The 16,937-nt window shown below is 46.6% G+C and overlaps 1 protein-coding gene across 1 annotated transcript in view; it reads left to right on the forward strand.

Moving 5' to 3' along the window:
- LOC138566128 (zinc finger protein 585A-like) overlaps positions 1-16,937 on the forward strand; it is a 368,140-nt gene that overhangs the window by 83,201 nt on the left and 268,002 nt on the right. The window lies entirely within an intron of this gene.

Here is a 16,937-nt window from a genome sequence, read left to right on the forward strand (position 1 = left end):
TGTGACGCATCGCTCTATCGCTCGCTTCTCTGCTAGCTTCTGCAATTCTGCGTATAATAGCTTTTTCTCTATCTGCATTGCGACGAGAGGGTGGGGTGTTTGGCTTTGGTAGGGGGTCCCTATGAACTCAATGTGCATGCCTTGTACTGTCTGAAGGACCCAGACGTCGCTGGAAAGCAAGCGCCAGCTTTCCCAGAACATCGCTGTTCTCCCTCCCACTGGTGGGTATGCAGAAACTCTCACCTGTGGGGAAGTTGTGCCCTCTTCCCTGTCCTCTGCCTCTCCTCCCTCTCGGGAAGCGTCCTCATGGTGGGAAGAATGAGTCTGGTTGTCGGCTCTCCCAGTAGTTGTTTCTATTTCCTTGAGGCCTTCTGTACGATTGGAAACGACCGGCCGCTCGGCCTCTGAACCGACCGGTCCCACTGAAAACTGTTTCAGGAAAGATTTTCTTCGAGGCTTGCGCCTTTTCTAGGGAGGCGTAAGTTCCCGCGAACCTCCCCATTTCTTTGCCGAATGTCACCGAATAAAAGGCCTTGCGCTGCCTCGCCTGCTTCATAAAATGACAGATCTCCTAGTTTCTTGTCTATTTTCAGCAGGAGGCCTCTTCTGCGCTCCGAAGAAATTGCACAGTTCGCGTTGCCTAGAAGGCATACGGCTCTTTGCGCCCAGTTTGCTAGGACACCTGGGTCCACCTCTTCTCCGGTGTCCTTAGCCCATTCTGCCAGGTCCATAATTTTCGCCAATTTTCACCAATGGACCCGCCATGTCCAGGATCTTTTCCTGGCAGCTTTTCCAATCAATCAATCAATAATTCTAGACTGAACCTCTCTGAAAACTTCTCCAGAAGGACATGCTCTTCGCCTGGACGGCAGAATGCCAAATGGACATTCAACACCATCAAGCAGTCCCTAGCAGAAGCCAGGAAACTGGCCTACTTCAACCCGGACTAGCACACTGAAATTGTGGTCGATGCAAGCCCAGTGGGGCTAGGAGCCATACTCGCCTAGACCAACGGAATCGACACTCACCCGAGGCACGTTGTGGCCTACACCAGCAGGGCGCTGGCACCCCCCGAATCTGCGTACTCCCAGGCGGAAAAAGTGAGTCTGGTGGCAGTCTGGGCATGTGAACATTTTCACAACTTCATTATAGGAAAAAGATTCACCCTTATTACGGACCATCAAGCCCTATTGTCATTGTTTGGAAACCCACGAACAAAGATGCCCCCCAGAATTGAACGGTGGGGCATCTGCCTACAAGAATATGACTACCAAATAATACATCGTCCGGGGGGTGAGCACAACCCAGCCGACTATCTGTCGAGACACCCTACAGGAAAGCCGACACCAAGACAGGGTTTAATTTAGTTTAGTTTAGTTTATTATTTGATAATGCGCACCAAAACCCAGGGGTAGCCTGTGATTTTGTGGCCAAGATGCACTACTTTGTCAGCTTTGAAAGTGCATTTCTCCAAAGACACCGTGAGACCTGCTTCTTTAAGTATATTTAAAACTCTCTCTAGTCGCTTATCATGTTCCATTTCATCTTTCCCACACACAAGCACATCGTCTTGGTAACACATGACACCTCTCTCGCTTCCTAGTAACTTGTACATTATGCTTTGAAAAACACTTGCTGCCGAAACCAATCCGAATGGCATACGCACACATCTGAAAAGACCAATTAGTGTAATGAATGCTGTGAGTTCCCTGGAGTCGGGATGCAACTCCACCTGATGGTAGGCAGATTTTAAGTCAAGAATGGGGAAGACCCTAGAACCAGACACACCCACTAAAAGATCATCTATCCTGGGCAAGGGAAAACCTATCTGTTCAAATGTCTGAGATCAATGCATAGTCGTAAAGGCCCATTACTTTTTTACACTACTACTATAGGACTAACCCACTCTGAAGAATCAATCTTCTCTATCACTCCTTCTCTTTCCATCCTCTTCAATTCTTTCTCTACACCTTCTCTGAGAGCTAGAGGAATTGTACGCAGCTTGGCAATTTTTGGAATGGCATCTCTCCTTAAATGAATTTTATGCACAAACCCCTTCAAACATCCTAACTTATCAGATGTGGAATTGGTCTGTACTCTTGTGTCACCCACAGTGATGCTGGTGGTGGTGGTGCTCTCACTCCCCACCCCCAACACCTGATCAGGGTGGCTTGCTTCAAGTCGTATTCTAAATTCTGCTTGATCACTCCAAGACAGAAGTTCTCCACCTCTATTGGCCACATGGACAGTCCCTGTCGACCATCTGTCTTTAAACTGCAACTCCGCCTCAAAACATCCTATGATTTCTATGGGGACGTCTCCATAAGCATTCACTCTCACAATGTTCTCCCACAAATTACAGCATCCAAACTTTTCTCTCCACACTTGCACACTTATCAAAGTGTAATCCGCTCCACTATCCATGAGCATCGAGACTGGTACCCCTCCAATTATCACAGTGGCATAAGGTTTCTTTTTCTTTACCTTACCACCATTGGCATTAACTGAAACACAACCTCTCTACCAGTATCACCGTCTGGGTCATCTTCATATTCTACACTAACTTCATGTACTTGACCCGTATTTGCATTGAAATTCCTACAAAACCTGGCAATGTGTCCTCTCACCCCACAGTCATTACATATAATGTGAATTGCATAACACTCTTTATCAGATGCCAGATGTGACAGGCTCCCACACTTGAAACACCTCCTCCCTGGAGGAACCATGGAGCAACCAGAGTCTCTAACACTCCTAAAAACATTAGTCTCGCTGGTGGTCCTTTGGTCACCCTCATGGATGACCATTGTTGGGCCCCTCGCTCTGGGGGTAGGACCTTGACGACTCTCTGGCCTTCTGCCCATTTGTGTAGAGTGTGGTGAAGGCCCTGCACCATGTCTCTGCACCACTTTGGAAACCTTCTGTATTGCTCCTTCATTGTCATCTGACTTGGGCTTATCAAGAGATGGATTGTCAACTTGAAGTGCTCTTATGCATTTATCTGTATGCTCTACTGTTTTCACAATCTAAATTGCTCTGTCTAGAGAAGGGTTTCTTTCCTTCCACAATTCCTTTCTGATATTGTCATTAGAACACTTGATCATCAACTGATCCCTTAAGTGCTCGTCTTGACAATGGTCAAATCTACATTTAACGGCCAAACCCCTCAGGGCAGTAACAAAATCCTAAATGCTCTCTCCACTCTTCTGAAGCACCCAAACAATGAAAGAGCAACACCTCTTTGTGCTCATTGGAGAAGTTAGGCCCAAACACTGCCAACACATACTTATGAAATCCCTCCTTCCAGTCCAACCAACGCACTCTAGGTTCGCCTGGTGTTGGAAGAAAGAATATCGGAGTTGGTACATTAGCCATGCTCAAGACTGTATAATATCACCTTCAGATACAAGCAATTACTCTGTTCAAGAGTAGAGCACCTTAAAGTTATAAGTACTTAAAGACGCATCCCCAATCTGCAAAGAAAATCAGAATTTCCATACATGCACCCACCAATGTCATCACACACATGAGTTTGCAGCCGCAAACTATCGCTCTGTTAATCACAAGTGCCCTTCAACATTAAGAAACTGTTGCATCGCTCCGAGAAGCAGGAAATTGAAACAGGCCAAAGATGGAAGCCATGTCTTAGGGTCCCTTATTCTAAGAGCGTGTTGATGTGTGGCTGCAGCGAGAGCATCGACAAAGACGGCGGCTGTCACGCTCCAGGGTCCCTTCCTCGGGACTGCAGTGACGTGCAGATGTGGAACAGGAGAATGGCAAAGCACAGTTCCGTTCGCCTCCTCAAAAGTAAACAGTGGGCGGCGGGTGCAATTATAGCGTCCAGCGACTGTATCAGGTCACAATCAGGTAACAGTACCGTTTTGTCAACCAAGCAGTTAAAATCTCTGTACACATTCAACTTGATATATCCAGACCTTCGTCCACGACACTGTCCTTGGAATTCTCGGGCACTCTCTTTCCAATGTCGAGGAGCGGTGTCTCTTCGGTACCAGCATTCCGCTCTGGGGCAAATGCTTGGTTCTCCAGGCTCTCCTCACTTGTAAGCGATTTCCAATCGCCAGTGACACTTTTCCTGTTCACCCGCACGTCTGGTGAACTCCAAACTGCTAATAAATTACTGCTGTTTGCCAGGGGTCGTGACTCCATGGGCCTGTCCTCGTCGTCAATGTTAAATTGTAAGGATACACTCCAAAGACATGACTTGGGTTGAAGGGTTTATTCAAAAGATAGGTTCATCCAGGAGAAACAGCCCCCAGCCATGGACTGCCTTGTCCACCTCTCTCCCTCCTCCTCCTCCAACTCTCACTGTCTAGAATCCGGAACCTTTCCTGAAGGATAACAAGTAGGTTCCACGGTAACTAGGATACATGATGCAGGTAGCATGGTATCAACAATACATGAGAGGAGATGTACATGGATGACACTAAGCTCCTCCTAACAGTCATCTTATCAGTATAGAAGAAAGGAGGCTGAGTCTGTGATCAAGATAAGGGGCATTGATCGCCTTGGAATTTAAGGCATTTTGTTTCTTCAAATATATATGGGAGTTGTGATGCTTTAGCCAGGGTATTCAAGAATTATCTGGTAGTGTGGAGCGGCTCGGCTTCAAACGCCATATATTCATCGTGGTAAGTGGCACCAGTCACAAGTAAGCTAGGGGTCTGGAGAGTAATGGGTCCTGAAATGAGGGGCGAGCCGCCCATGGATATCAGTATGAGGTTTGGGAATCAAGGGGATCATGATATCCATGAAATTCCCTGTGGCCCCACTAGCTATTAAAGCAGTGACCGTATGCCGCCTTTGATTTTCCCATGAGAGTGACATGTGTATAAACACATGTTCTGATTGACTAGGTGTAACAGGGCAAAGATAATGTGGGGAATATCTTTCACATCAACACATACTGGCATTCCCCTTCAAGAACGAGTCAGGGTGTTTCCCGCTGAAGAGGGCTTTTTAGGGCACACTCACACGGAATGACCCTGCAATATAACACATTTCTGATGTTTGTTGATCTGCTTAGAATCACATGCTGTGCATAGGTCCGACATCCAGTGGTCACTGCAGAGTATTGCATTTTGTTTTTCGTAGTCGAAAAGGGGACGTCGACAAGGCTTGTCTGTAACACTATCCCTATAGTGACGTGTGTTGTGCCCATAATCCCTCACGTGTCGAGGTCCCTCTGTTTGTATTTTTCTGCCCTGAGGGAGCCTTCTAGACGTGAGTGAGTACAGAAAAGAGAGATATAGAAAAGGATGTCTATGTTCCTTCCATCCGAGCGGGGAGGAAGGGTGGGCGCATGTCAATCTAAGCACATACAACCATCAGAAATGCTTTTACGGTAAGTAATGCATTGTCTTCTGATGTTTGTTAATCTGCTTAGAATCACATGCTGTGCATAGACTAGCAAGCAGTACAGACTAGCAGTTTTTATGTGCAGCCATGGCGACCAAACGAGGGTTCGTGCTCCGGCTCCTCGGAGCCAGTGCCCGTATGCCTCGCGTCTCACCCTCCCATGGCAACGGGAGGGCGGGATAGTTTCCATGGCTACGCGTTGTGTATTCAATGTAATCTTACCGTTATGCGTGAATCTAACAAAATAAACATAACACACTCAGTTTAACTGTTACCTTTTAAGCTCTAACATGCTTCCCTGTGGTTCTGTTCTGTGTGTGTCAATGGAGATTCAATCAATGTCCGATCTCCATGATGTCGTGGCCACTATGTATTTACCTATCCGTACTCTTTCTGAAAATGCAAAATATTAAACATTATATTGAATATGCAACTTGGTACTTGCTTTACAGGGCATTATATGGTGCATTTTATTACACAAGCATTCACTTTTAACTGAGTGTAGTGTGTATGGTACATTTTACTGTTGTACAGGCGCTTAACCATATCTCTTTCACAGGTGTCAAGATGCACAGTTGAGTGCCTATTTGCACTACTCTAGTCTTCTTTCCTTCATATTGCTTCAGAAACCAATGCATATTCTCCCCCACTATAAGCCCAAAGAGCTGTTTAGCAGAGAGGACCCTATTCATTCTCTTGTGAGCGATTTTGTATATCTCTAATAGGCATGATCCCACACCACATGGTTTTTCAAGCATTCCCAAATCATTCTTTCATATGCAGCCTATATTGTTCTCATTTACAACCAGTTCATAAAAAACACATCTAGTTTATCTCCTCATTGAGACCTTTTGGTGTCAATGTTCCAAGATCATCGATCCAAAAGGATTCTCTTTGATCAGGTCTTTTCTTGATGTTCTCATGGGCATTCATTCTTCTTACCACTTCCAAGATCAGGAAGTGGATCTGAGCAAGATAATGTTTTTTTCCCACCAGTGTCTCGCCACTGCCTAGTTGATGTGATCTCGGATACATGATCTGTGTTCGTTCCACCTGATCTTCACAGTTCTCTTTGATTGTCCTACGTAATAAAGTCCACATGGACATTTAATTATGTAGATAATATTCTGCTTGTCACAAGTTGCAAAATCTACTGTATAGGTTCTAATCGCTCTGCACTGCTCCCCACTGCCTTGATATACTAGTTCCTTGCCTGGAGCACTCTGCGCTAGCCTGCCCTACTACCAACTCATTGCGCACACTGACTCATAGCTGCCCTAGCCAGCCCTTAGCCCAACACCACAACCTACCACACAGATATCTCTTTTACACCGGCCCTGCCTTCCCGAGCTACAATGCACTTCCCACAGAGAGCAACACTCACTACAGCGGGTACCCTACCTCCTAGGTGAAAACCTCATTCTTCTAGGTGACTTCAACCTGGGACCTAACAACCAGAAAGATGAACCATCCAAAGCCTTGGCCCAGGCGTTGCAGGAACTTGGCTTCCTACCAAAAATCCTCACTCCCACCCACTGTATAGGAGGCACCCTTGATTGTCTGGTAGATCTTAACGGTGGTATACACGTCAGTACCGCCACCTTATACACTTCTTCTTACCGACCGGTGCTAGCTGACCTAAAAATCTCAGCCCTATCCCACCTGCATCAAGAAGTGCATGGAACCTTACCAAAGAAAGGATCCTCCCTCACCTTGATCCACTAGCACTTAACCTCCCCAGACCTTTCGGTACTGGCGGACATCTTCAACACCACTCTGACCACAGCGGTCAACACCATTGCACCCCTACAAAGTAAAAAAAAAGCAAAGAAATGAAAGGCTGCAATACCTGGTTCTCCGCAGAACTGAAAGCACTGCATACCCAAAATATAAAGCCCTAAGGAAGTGGTTATGTTTCCCAAGGTAATCCACATTATCCTCCTACAAGACCTTAGCCACTCAATACAAGAAAGCAATAATGACAGCCAAATCATCCTGCTACAACGAACGCTTCATCAACACCACCTCCGAGTCTAAGAAACTCTTTGCCATCTTCAAAGAGCTACTCACCCCAGCTACTAAATCTCATCAGATGCAAAAGAAAATAGAAGAGCATCATAATAACCTCTCTAAACAGACCAACCCAACTCCCTGCCCAGATACTAAAAGCACTCTCAACAACATAAAACCTTTCTCATTAAGGGAGGTCACTGAATCTGAAGTCTTGGGGCCTCATTACGAGTTTGGGGGTAGCCATGTTTGGGGGTAGCCATGCCCATAATACCCCCAAACTCGGATCCGGGTTCCCTAAATGGTTAAATGCCAGGCCATTCCGACCTTGGAGGGCCCGGTATTTCCCAATTCAGGGAACCCGGACCTGCTCCACCGCCATTCCCAATTGAGCCCCCATAGGGCTCAATGGGAATGGGGAGCATGCTAACAACGGGCCCGTTAGTGACGGGCCTGTTGTTAGCATGCTGGGCCGCTCGCGGGACCCGCTAAGGACGTATGGTAAAACCAGGCGTCCTGAGCGGGTCCCGCGAGCGGATCTCGTAATAGGGCGGTAAGGGGTTAACTGTTCCGGCACCTTTACCAGCACCGTTAACCCCTTACCGCCCTCCTCGTAATGAGGCCCTTAGAGATCGTCAACAAAAACAAGCCATCAAACTGCAAAGGTGATGCCTGCCCAGCCAAACTAATCAAAGACTGCGCAGAAACCCTCGTCCCCTTTCTAAAAACATTCATCAATGGATCTTTCAAAACCAACTCCGTTCCTGTCCACTTTAAAGTGGCGTTGGTACGCCCACTCATAACAAAACCTTCTCTGGACCCTGAAATAGCCAACAACTACAGGCCCATCACCACCGTCCCATTCTTGCTCAACATTTTAGACAAGGTGGCATACACTCAAATCCAGCAATTCCTGGAAGAAAACAAGATCCTAGGAAAAAGGCAATCTGGTTTCCGCCCAGGCCATGGAACGGAATCTGCCCTTCTCGGTCTTATACTCCAATTGGACGACATCATGGACAGAGGCAAACCAACACTTCCCCTTCTGCTAGATCCCTCGGCTGCCTTTGATCTTGTAAACCATGATATTCTCGGCAAGCAATTAGTAAATGCGCCCCACTTCTCTCCACAAGCCACTGTCTGGATTGAGTCATTCCTCAAAGGGAGACTCATGACAGTATTCTCAGACTCTGCCTCTCCTACCACCATACACTGTGGAGTTCCACAAGGTTCATGCACTGAACCCACCCTCTATAACAGTGGTCTTCAAACTTTTTTGGCCAGGGCCCCCCTGAGCAAAATTTGGGCAGGTCGGGACCCCCCAGAAATGCCAAATGGACAGTATATGTTGCGCGCCGTCACCTGCTCCCATCAAAGTCGCTGGGCTCCCTCATCCCACTCCTACCCAGTCGCTGGTCTCTCCCCACCCCATCACACACCCAGGGCTCTCCCCACTCTGCTCCCATCACTATCCCATGGTTCCCGCCCATTGTGCTCCCACCATAGTCCCTCGGTTCCCCCATCCCGTTCCCAACACAGTCTGAGGGCCAGTGGCGGCTGGTGAATCTTTTTTAAGTGGAGGGGCATTAAGGGGAGGTTCTGGGGGGTTTCCCCCTGTGAATTTTTTTTTAAATAATAGGTTAAAATGTTGCATTGTAGAGCATACTTTTAACAAAAAATGGGTAAATAGCCAAACAGTTTGCAATTGTTGCTGGGAGTCGAGGGGGCAGGCATTGATATTTTATTTGTATCGCGCTCGTACACAAGTGTTTCAGAGCGTGACAAGGCAAGGGGGGGAACAGAGGAGAATAAAACAGCGATCTTACTAGGCCCAGTGACATTGAGAACGCGCAAGTGTGAGGGGAAAAGTGCATGGAAGGAGGGAGAAGTGGAAAGTGCGAAGCAGAGGAGAAAGAGATAAATAACAATAAATAAATAATAAAGGCAACAAACAGTGGTAGTGCAGCCAGCAATTTGCAAGTGCTACGTTTAAGGCAGCAGACAGGGTAGGTCTGATAAGTGCAGGAAGAAAGATGGTTCTCCTCAAGTTTTAGAGTGGCAGGGCGCTGTTCCAGAGGGAGGCCCCAGCCGAAGACGGAGATCTACCCCCAGCTCGTTTCTTTGATAAACGACTGACCCTGAGGGAGTTGGAGGTAGAGGAGTGAAGAGCTCGAGAGGGGAGGTATTTGCGGAGGAATAGCTGAAGGTATTTTGGACCCAGGCCCCAGAAAGCCTTGTGGACAAGGCAGAGGGTTTTGAATGATAGATGTCCGGTAAAAAGATACCATCCCTGTCCCCTGGTGGTCCTAACACAATGAACATGATTATGTGTATATGCAAGGCGCTGCACATTCATACAGCAATCACTCTATCATTCACATGAGCATCCATCACCATACACTCACTCATAACGCATCCATACACATGTTTAAATAAAAACAATGAACATAAACGTACCTTCTGCATTGGCCTGTGTGTGGGTGCTGAAACGGCCTGCTCCAGCTGCTCTGTCCGTATGTGCGAGGAGGCGCAGGAGCTCCCCCTCGGACATACAGACATGCAGTGCCCCAGCCAGCATTTCCAATGAGCTATGCAATGCTGGCGAAGCAAAACGCCCCAGCACTTGCATGGCTCAGTGAGCATGTGCGGCTGGGGAACTAAACTGAACTGTCAAAGGGAAACAGTGTTTCCCTTTGACAGTTCAGCCAGCCCAGGAGCACTCCATTAGCTGGATAAAGCAGCTGAGGGAGTGCTCACTGTTTCACTGGGCTGGCTCCTTAGCTCCTCCATAATGGGTGAGGGGCCACTGGGTGGGCGCCTCTTGCCATTATGGATGAGCCGCCAGGCTCGGACAGGCCTATAGGGCAATGCCTGTACCAAAAATGTAAAATGCTAGTTTGGGCCAATCAAAATGGGCCACCATTTTGGCCAATGTGGACCATTTTGATGAGTTACTTAACTATGCAGTTAGTAATGTTGACCATTGTTGCTGAATATATCACAATTTACTTACATTTTAACACAAAGCACCCCTTTGGGTACTATTGAAACAGTGGGCTTCATAACTACTCTGGCGGTAGCTGTGCCGGTAAAACCGGCACGGCTGCCACTGGAGTTGCATCCGGGTCTGGCACCCGCGAATGGGCAATTACTAGGTCATGCCGAGTTAGGCGGACATGATAATTGCCCTTTCGAAGGTGCCGGTAGATCCCCATTCCCATTTGAGCCCCATATGGCTCAAATGGGAATGGGGAGCTCGGATGCACCGGCACCGTTAATAACGGTGCCGGTGCATCCGACGAGCTGAGGTCAGACCTGGCGGGGGCTGTCAAGCACCCACGAGCACAACTCTTACTATGGCGGAACGGTAGCAACGGTGCCGGTAGCTTACCATCACCGTTGTTACTGGTCCGCCATAGTAGTAATGAGGCCCAGTCTGTGACTAAAGGAATGAATATCCATTTACAACTGTGGGCCACTTTTTCATTGTTGCCTGAGACAGTTTCATGCTTCAGCCCGCCCATGTGGGCCACCCCTGCCCATTTCTTCCAATCTAAAAAAAAAATCTTTTTTCATGCTGAGCTCTCAGGGCCCCCCTGGGATGCACCCGCGGACCCCTAGGGGGTCGCCACCCACAGTTTGAATACCACTGCTCTATAACATCTTCTCCCTCCCCTTTTCAATGACCTGGATCGACGTGACATAGCCTACACAAACTATGCCGACGATATCCAAGTCCTTCTCCCCCTAACTGGCATCTACGAACAAGACGCTACTGCGCTAACCAACATCTACACAGCTATCCAAACATGGACGGCAGCCAATGGCCTCTGTCTCAATGGAGATCCTCGTGGTAGGCACTAAAACACTTAAGAAACTCTCCCCCCAATACAGCACCTTTTAACATTGACAATACCACCATTACTGCGTCATCAGTCAAACCCCTAGGGGTACACCTCGACTCCTCCCTGACCATGACACGTCAGGTCAGCGCAATAGCCTCCTCTGCTGCCCTCACCATTAAAATCAACACAGACAAGCTCTTCCTGTCTGTCAAAAACCGCCTATCAATTGCCAGAGCCACAGTAGGCACCAAGCTCTACTACTGCAATGCAATCTTCCTTGGCACGTCATCTATAAACATCAATAATCTCCAAGTAACACAAAACAATGCCTTCAGACCAGCATTGAGCATTCCCAAAATGATTCATATCTCCCAGGCCAGGAAAGACGTGCACTGGTTACCTATCAGAGAAAGCATCCTCTTTAAAACAATGGCCATCACACGCAAGTGCCTGTCACTTAACGCCCCTCCTTACCTCTCAGAAAGGATCACCCACAACCCGTCATCCAGACCCATCAGAACACATCTCGACAACCAGATCCATGTCACCCCCCATCCCACCCTTCCCCCCTTCAAAAGGGTAAAAGCAGAAGGCTCCAGCTTCCAACATCGAGCCCCCATGAACTGGAATGCCCTCCCCACTGCACTCAGAAATGAAGAATCCTACAATGTCTTGTGCACATTGCTAAAAACCAAATTGTTCAACTAACCATGTCCCCACTATGCATTTGAAAAGATTTTGGCACTGCCACAGGAAGCTGTACCTCCTGGCAAATATCACACACATCTTCTCTCTCTGTATATAATGTATCCTTTTCCTTTTTTGTATTATGTTTTGACTCATTCATGTATGTACTAAGCAAACTCTCTGTAACCGCGCCATGATGTCTCAGGGCCCCTGTGCACTATACAAATTCAAATAAATAAATGCATTCCTTATCTTAAGCATTCTAGATTTGATTTGAAATCCCACATGGGTAAATTCATCCCCCAGTTCTAATTGAGAATGCAAAAGCTTAGATGCCAATGACCCACATTTATACTTTGCCGGCGGCTCTATAATCATCACTTTTTTTTTTTTCAGGATGTACTTCAAGTGAGTTTTCTATTGTACGTGCATGTATATCACTTCTAAACATTTCTGGACCCCCACTGATGTCATCCGCGTACACCAGCCAAGATGTACAAAGATATCCCATTTTTAGGAGGAAAATGTATCGCAAAGCTCAATCGCTGCCTTCATTCTGCTAAATAATGACTAAAAAGAAAGGGTGCCAAAATGCACCCGTTTCACGCCCCTCTGTATAGACATTTTACTTGAGAGAGCACCCTGTGTGTTTGAATTTGTATCTATTATTTTCATGCAAATTAATGATCGATTTCAGCAGACCGGCTCGAATCTTTTTCCCTATTTTATTTCCTTCATAACATGTCTTTCAATATTATCGAAGGCTGCTTTACATTCTAGGAAGGCAACATATAAAGGGGTCTTCTTGGCGCTACATTGCTCATATATCACATTATTCAAGAGCTGCCGAGCTCCTTCCTGAATCCCGTTTGCAAGGCGTCTAAAGCAGCTTTCTGTTTAGAACACTCCTGTAATTTCTCCAATAGACAAGGAGTTTGCAAGAACCCCTTCCTTTCTATGAATCCGGAACAAAAGATTTTTTGGCACAGTTTTAAATGACGCTTCACAAATGACAGTCCAGGGTTTAGAGTTTGATTTTATTACACCCAGGTCAGAATCCTGGACCTGCTTGCCCGGTGGAATTTAATGTTCCTCTAGCTTCACCTGTTTCTTCTTTAGACTAATGAAATTCCAAAGACCTATGTGCATGAAGAAATCTTCGCTCATGCCTATGCCTATGTCCTTCATAAAGCTGTACCCATTCTATTTCATCAGTGACTCTTTGACTCCCTCCATGTTATGTCATTGTCGGAACTCGCTGTTTCTGGCAGAATGTAACAATCTCTTACACCCCAGTTTGGATAGGCTTGCAGCAGTCTTCCTTGCTTAATAAAACACAAAGATCTTCTCGCAATTTCTTTTTCCTGCTCCAAAAAGTATGGTCCCTTTTTGCGAGGATACCTTTCTTATGCCACCTATCCCTCAATCTTCATGAGTCTGCATGATTCATTTAATTATTTTCTCTGGAAAATGTGTTCTTCCTGCAGAATTCCATTCTGTTATGCAGATGACACACAGCTCTCCTTTAAGTTGCCGTCCTCGCCCTCCTCTCCTTCCTCTCATGCCTGACTGCCAGTTAGGCATGGTGCCCTGCCAACGATCTCTGACTTAATGCCAGTAAGACAGAAATCCTTCTCAATGGGACGCCTGCTCCTTGTTCCCCCCTCCGCTCTCTGGCCACCCTCCTTAGGCACCCCCCCCCAAATCTCCTTGGGGTTCTATGACTCCTCTCTTTCTTTCCACACATCGCGGACCTAGCCAAGAAGTCCAACTTTCAGCTCCACCTCCTGAGATGCATTCTACCCTTTCTCGCCTTCCCCCAGAAGCTCAACGTCTCCAGAGCCATGGGTCTCTCCAGGCTGGACTACTGTAACAACCTCTTCCTCAATCTGCCTCTCTCCTCCCTCTGCCCCTTCAGCTAATCCAAACTAGGACTGCAAGAGTTATCCTTGGCCTCAAGCCCAGGGACTGCATCTCTCCAGCCCTTAAGTCTCTCCACTGGCTCACAGTGACCACAATGATCAAAAAGAAGACCCTTTGCATCATCCACAAGGCTGTCTGGGGCCTGGGACCTCTCAACATCCACCTTTCCCTCTCTAAATACCTCGCTGACAGAATTCTTTGGTCATCAGGCTTAAACTCTCTGCTGGTCAAACGTTTCTCCAAGCAGAGTGTGGGCCGTAGATCTTTCCTCACCAGGTTCCTCTGTCTAGAACCGCCTCCGTGTCCCACCTCAGACTTGAGCCGGATCTTTTTTAGTTCCGTAAACCTCTCAAGACTTTCCTTTTCTCCTCTTCCTTCCCTCTCCCCCACCCCAGCTAATGTCCCTTTGCCGTTATGACTGGGGCCTGGTCCCTTCTGAATCATACGGGCGCCAGACCCCCCCCCCCCCCACAAGTCCTCCCAGCACTTGCACCCTCTCCCTGGACTAGCCCACCCTGGCCCACCCTGTGCATCGCACAAACCCCCCTTTCCCTTCTCTTTCCCCTGGCACTTGCCACCCTGGCCCACCCTGTGCATCGCACATACCCCCCCTTTCCCTTCTCTTTCCCCAGGCACTTGCCATCCTGGCCCTCTCTCTGGACTAGCCCACCCTGTGCATCGCACAAACCCCCCTTTCCCTTCTCTTTCCCCTGGCACTTGCCATCCTGGCCCTCTCTCTGGACTAGCCCACCCTGTGCATCGCACAAACCCCCCTTTCCCTTCTCTTTCCCCTGGCACTTGCCATCCTGGCCCTCTCTCTGGACTAGCCCACCCTGTGCATCGCACAAACCCCCCTTTCCCTTCTCTTTCCCCTGATCCTGGCCCTCTCTCTGGACTAGCCCACCCTGTGCATCGCACAAACCCCCCTTTCCCTTCTCTTTCCCCTGGCACTTGCCATCCTGGCCCTCTCTCTGGACTAGCCCACCCTGGCCCACCTTGTGCATCGCACATACCCCCCCCCCCTTTCCCTTCTCTTTCCCCAGGCACTTGCCATCCTGGCCCTCCCCCCAGCACTTGCTCATATCCTTCCCCCTTTTTTGGGCATCCCCTCCTGCACTTCTCCCCCTCACCCACACTTACCACCTTTTGTCTTGGACTTGCACAGTAGGATTGTCACAAGGCCAATATAACTACTGTTTATTGTTTTTGTAATTTTCTTTCCTATGCCTCCCACCCCCCAATTTGTCCTGTGGCGCCTGGAAACACTTGTGTATAGGCGCCATACAAATGTCCAATAAGTAACTCATAATTGATTTTCATCTCATTTCCACCCGTCCCTTCATTCACCTCTCCTATAAAGTGCATTGAATTGAAGGGAGCACAACATCACAGCTTCATGCCAGCTTAACAAAATAATAATAAAAACACTTGTAAGGCTGTGGAAACACCTTGCGGGACAGGTGTTTGGGGGGTGGTGGAAGGCTGCCATATGAAGGCCTATGGAAATGTTCACACACATCATTTCAGAAGCCTTCCACTAGTTCTGCCCTTAGAATGGGATTGACGACCTAAGGCAGGTGAAATAGGGGGTACGACTGCGTTTCATCGCCGGATGTTTTTTCACAGGGTTTTTTGGTGCAGATATTTTTTTAAAAAATATCATCGCATTTTTGGGGGGTTAAAAAAATTATATAAATTGGGTGAGGGTGTACGGGGATATAAAAAAAATTAAAGGTGATCGGGGGTTAGGGGATAACCCCCCCCCAAAAAATTATTCTGTAATTATTTTTTAAAAAACCTGCAGGAAAAAACATCCCGTGATGAAATCACATGGAACCAAATAGTGTGTGTCTGGCAGTTTGTTCCGTTCACTCCTACAGGTGATAAATTATCTTTGACTCTCTAAGGTTTTGCTGGCACATTTTTTTCCTTGAAGTTAATGGTGTGTTGGGAGGGTGAAAATGTTGCTGTAGTGGGAGACGCCTTCCTGGTAACAATTAAAAACATCTAAAACAAATAATGAATATATATAGGATTCAATGAAAAAAAACGTTGTTAAAGGGACGTTATGGTTAAGTTGCACTGTTAAAAATCTATGAAATTCAATGAAAAACCTTTGTTAAAGGGACGTTCTGGTTACCAGTAAAATCGAAACAACCCCCCTCCCTCCAGAAATTCGCCAATTATGGTAAGCTAACCAATCGCGTCACCACTGTGCACTGCTTAGACTAACACTTAGGACATGAAAGATGACATCACAAATGTCATTGATGACATCACAGATGACCTCTCATATATGGGCCACTTGTTTTTGTTCACTGACATATATAGGCCAGGTGGTGTTGTTCACTGACAGTCAGAATATTAAAATTGAAAAAGAAGCTATATATCTAGACGTTAACCTTGTCATATATTTAGTTCTTTCCTTAGGGTTTGGTCTCAGCTCATGGTGCACATACATGGGGAAATGAGCCGGCCTCAAACACACAATTTCATTTGTATACATGAAGATAAACTTTTAATGTCATTTAACATTTTCTGATGACACTGTTTCTTTCTTCGTTACTTTAGTTTCCCTGTATGTGCCTCTCATTTATATGCATTGTGGTTCTTCATGTGTATTGTTTGTACTAGCACAAGTGTGTAGTAAGTCTTGAATTGTTAGCTAGTTATTACATGGTTAACATTACTCAAAACTCTGATAAGGTAGCATTCGTTATTGTACTATCCAAAATTACAAGATTATAAATAGTGTACTTCTATGGTGCATGCTGCAGTCATTGCCTATGTTCATATATGATTTTATATGTACGATTTAATACAATGATTTTAGATGAGTACATTCTTTAATAGATTAAGTAGTTTATGATAGGTCTCCCGATCACTCCTGACATCTTGTTACCAACAATATAAACACAACTCCTTGTAGGGATTTTTCATCAAAATATATTTCACATGTGATGTCATCAGTGATGTTATTATTATTATTTTTTATTTATTATTTATGTATTTGTTGATGGTTCTAAACATAACCTTTACAAAAGTATAAAACAAAATAAGAACCAGATTTAAAACAACATTGAATATTTACAGATG

The sequence above is a fragment of the Ambystoma mexicanum genome, chromosome 2p, assembly GCF_040938575.1.
Source record: "Ambystoma mexicanum isolate Mex_15411 chromosome 2p, UKY_AmexF1_1, whole genome shotgun sequence".
NCBI classification, from domain to species: domain Eukaryota; kingdom Metazoa; phylum Chordata; class Amphibia; order Caudata; family Ambystomatidae; genus Ambystoma; species Ambystoma mexicanum.